This window comes from Lynx canadensis, chromosome F1, assembly GCF_007474595.2.
Source record: "Lynx canadensis isolate LIC74 chromosome F1, mLynCan4.pri.v2, whole genome shotgun sequence".
Classification (NCBI taxonomy): domain Eukaryota; kingdom Metazoa; phylum Chordata; class Mammalia; order Carnivora; family Felidae; genus Lynx; species Lynx canadensis.
In genome coordinates this window covers 21512214-21516718 of record NC_044319.2, presented here as the reverse complement: position 1 = coordinate 21516718, position 4505 = coordinate 21512214, and the positions used below count along the sequence as shown (strand labels likewise).

Here is a 4505-nt window from a genome sequence, read left to right as displayed (position 1 = left end):
TCCATTTTTCTCCTCACCCCAGCCGTTAGAACCACTATTCTAATTTTGGTCTCTGTGGTTTTGCCTATTCTAGACATTTCATATAAATGGAACCAAAAAATGCGTGGTCTTTTGTGGTTGGCTTCATTCCCTTAACATAGTACTTTTACTATGGACTGACCCATGTTTGTAGTATGTATCAGCACTGCATTCCTGTTTATTGCCAAATAATATTCCATTACATTGACAGACTACATTTTGTTTATCCATTTATCAGTTGATGGTCATTTGGGTTGTTTCCGCTTTGGTTGTAATGAATAATACTGCTACGAGTATCTGTGTATCAGTCTTCTTGTGAACATATGTTCACATATGTTTTTAATTCTCTTGGATGGATACCTAGGAAGTGAAATTGCTAAATAATATGTTAACTACAGCTAAAGACTTGAGGCACTGCCAAATTGTTCTCCAAAGCACTGCATCATTTTACATTTCCACCTGCAGTGTATGAGAAGTATGGGTTTCTCCACATCCTTGTCAACCCTTGTTATTGTCTGTCATTTTGATTAGAGTCATCCTATTGTGTGCAAAGTGGCATGTCACTGTCATTTTGATTTGCATTTCTCTAAGGACTACTGATTTTGAGCATCTTTACATGAACTTATTGTCCATTTGTATATCTTCTCTGGAGAAATGCGTATTCAAATCCTTTGTCCATTTTTAAATTGGGTTATTTGATTTTTTGTTATTTATTGAAAAATATACACTCCCACAAAACCACACCATGGAGGAAAAATACAGTCCCCTAAAAAGAGGATGCTCTCTTAGGAAAGGGGAACAGATTCTAAATAGCAAAGGTAACTATAAATATGCTCTGTGTTATTCCCTTCCTATTCTCTATACCATTGCATCAAATGCCATTCTCTCGGGATCTCTTTTCCTGGAAAATGATAAAACTCTACAACAAATTGGCTTAATGACTTTAGTTATTTGACATCTGAAGATAGTGATCTTTCAGTCATCCAGCCAGCCAGCCAGCCAGTCATTCATACGTTCATTCATTCCTCAATACATTGAAAACTCAGTACTTGCTAATCACTGGGCTGAGTGCTCAAGAAAAGGACCAGTGAAAACAGACATGGTCCCTCATGAAGCTCATTGTGTGGGAGGTAGACAGTGATCATCTAAGTTTACAAATTACAAATAGTGATAAGTGCCATGGAAGATGTACCGATCTGATCCAATTTGTCAAGTCAGAGTAGGATTTTCTGAGGAAGAGGTATTTGGATAATTTGGAAGACAAGGAAAAGTTATTAAGTGAGAGGGTGTGTGAGAGGTGTTCTGGGCAGAGGCAACAGTGAGTGGAAAGGCCCTATGGTGAGGATCAAGGTATATTCAGAATTGGAAAGAAGCCAGGAAGCTTGAATAAAGAGTGAGGAAGAAAGCAGGCAAGGGGGCTGGGGCTGAGGTGATCTGAGGTTATATCAGTCAGAGCTTCATAGGACATGTTAAGGATTCTCTTCTTTATCTTAAGAGCACTGTGTAAGCTTTAAAGACTCTTAAGAAGAAAGAGAACGTGATGAGACTTATATTTTACTTGGCTCACATCATCTCCTGTGTGTGAGAATTAGGGGCAGGGAGCAAGGGTTGTACAGGAAAATTAGATCAAGAGATTAGTGTAAGAGACCTTGGTATTTGAATTAGGAGTGGTGACAATGAGGAGAAAGAGAGAGAGAGATGTGTATAGATTTAAAGATATTTTAAAAGTGTTATCAATGGACCTAGTGATGGGCCTCTTTCCTTATAATCGGATAAGATGTCAAGGGTGACAATGATGTGTACATGCTATTCACTGAAAGAGTTGACACCAGGAGAGGACCAGGTATGAGACAAAGGTTATGGTTTTAATGTGGGTCATATTGAGTCTGAAGCATCTTTAAGACATCGGTGGAGATATCAAACAGAGACATGGGCACCTATGTCTGGAGCTTGGAATTTTAGATAACCTGAGAAGTTAATGAGGGGAAAGACTTTTAGCCTCCTGCATCTCATAAAAAGAAAAAACCTGTTTGTTACAATTAGTAAGTATCTTATCAAAACCAAATATAAAATTAACTATAATCATTTACATATAAGAAGTTTCCTGGACTTTCCTATAAAAATGGAAGGTGCTTGCCTCGGCAGCACATATACTAAAAACTGAAACGATACGAAGATTAGCCTGGCTGCTGCACAAGGGTGACATGCAGATTTGTGAAGCTTCCAGATTTTTGTCCCCCATCAGGCTCTCTGCTGTCAGCGTAGAGTCTGCTTCAGATCCTCTGTCCCCCTCACTCTGTCCCTCCCCCACTTCTCTCTCTCTTTCTCTCTCAAGAAGAAATAAACATTTAAAAAATGTAAGAATAGGGGTGCCTGGGTGGCTCAGTCAGTGAAGCATTCAGCTTTGGCTCAGGTCATGATCTCACGGTTTGTGAGTTCAATCCCCACATCAGGCTCTGTGCTGACAGCTCAGAGCCTGGAACCTGCTTCAGATTCTGTGTCTCCCTCTCTCTCTCTGCCCTCCCCCAACTTTCACTCTGTCTCTCTCTCTCTCTCTCTCTCAAAATATAAATAAACATCAAAAAAATTTTAATAATTTTTAAAAATGTTAGGAATAAAATAATATCCCAAACTAATGTCTACCTCCTTAACAAAGCCTGGTCAGATGCATCCCTCTCTTTGCTCAGTCCTTTCTAGCACTGCAGCCAATAATTCTCTTAGCTTCTGTTCCAACCCTATCCATTCTTTCCTTTTCTGATCATAAGGCCTTTTTATGATGCACTTCAGAGCTTTCGTTATTTACGAGTGTGTGCTTAGGTCAGATGTGTGTCTATGTTTTTGTGTTTTTCTACACGTTTTTCCTTATAAACTTCTAATAGAGTAGCAAAGGTTGCTATTATTTAGTAAAGAAATTGCATAATCATAAATAGATAACAAACCCCTGAGTAAAAAATTAGGATTCTTAGAGTAAAAGAAGCAAACAAAATCGTATAAGTCATATATTTCAAAAACCTTCATAGTCACATTACTATCACCATGCTCATGCTAAGTCTGCCCACTCACTAGGCTGTTTGCTTTCTGGTTTCTAAAACAGCAGTAAATATTTACTTATCTTATTCATCTTTGTTAGGCTCTAAATCCCTTGGGAAGAGGAATAGTCCCTTTCAGGGGATTGCTTATCAGCCCAGAGCTTCTGTGGGAGTTTGACCAGGAAATCATAACTCATTTTCAATGATGACATTTGGATTTACAAATGGAACTCTTGATAGTGTCGGGCAGTAGGAAATTTTGCAAGGTTAGTCTCAGAAGCCAACATTGTAATTCAGGTAATGGGTATGAGCACAGTGTTCTATTCAACTCTGATATTTGCTATTTTGGAAGGATCCTTCTCTTATTACTGCATCCTCTACCTCATTTTCTATACGCTTTTTTCTTTTTGTTTTTGTTTAAACAAGTTAAAAGAATGCACAGGTGCTCTGAGAATGAAGTAGGAAGTAATCTGGTCTGGAGCATACAAATAAAGTGAGGCAGAGTTAAAACTACATGTCAGGTCTCCCCACTCTTAATCCAAGGCTCTTTCCGCAGCACCATGCGGTTAGGTGAGATCAGCAGGAAGAAGGTGGGATAGGGAAGAGGGGTTGTGCGCGTGTGTTAGTAGCCATCTCTGTGCATCAGGAGCCACCGCTCACTTAGTATCCTCCTTCCACTCTGCCCCTGCCTCTATCAGCTCCCATACCTTTTCCCAAATGATGCTGAAATGTCACCATTCGTATTTCATTTCTTTATATTAAAGCTTACATTTCTAGATGCAAATAGAAATGGTAATTAATAAAATCTAATCCCTCAAATACACTTCAGTGAAACTCTGTGAATCAGAAAATTTCCTAATAGGGGTGTTTGACCACTACATGCTAAAAAAGGGACTAATTGGGGTGGTGAGGAAGCCAGATCAGACAAGGCACCGGGAACAAGGAAAAGTAAAAAGAGGCTCCAGGTGACTGGAGACAAGCTTTGTAGCTCATATAAGCTTTATGGCAAACCAGACTTTCGCTTTCTCATACAGAACTCTGCTCACAAGTGTTTCATCATTTTTTTACTTCAGATTCCATATTCCAGGACCTCCAATTTAAGACCAATGTCACTGATAATTCCATTGATAAAACAAATGCAGATACACTCTGTACAAACATTTCTCAATATGACCTTGTAGATAATTCAGAGTAAACCACGTTTCCCATCTTAAAAATACAGGACATTTTGAACAGAATGTTTCTTATGAGGGGAAATCATAATCAGAGAACCAGAGTTCTTACTCTTTGTTTCTGTTTCCATAACTGATTTGCTAATGATAGAAATGCCTTTTATGCTAATGAGACTTTGTACATTTGCACTGTGATTTGGCTCTGCATCTGTGACATGACAAGCATGTTCAACTGTTAGAAGATGGATGAAATAGAATAGAAAGTGGGCAAATTAGGGGCGCCTGG

At 38.9% G+C, this 4505-nt stretch overlaps 1 non-coding gene across 1 annotated transcript; it reads left to right on the top strand.

Moving 5' to 3' along the window:
- The first annotated feature begins 2147 nt into the window (after positions 1–2147).
- On the top strand, positions 2148–2251 carry LOC115505799. The gene has a single exon (XR_003966153.1). It is a non-coding gene; the product is annotated as a U6 spliceosomal RNA (small nuclear RNA).
- Positions 2252–4505: the final 2254 nt, after the last annotated feature.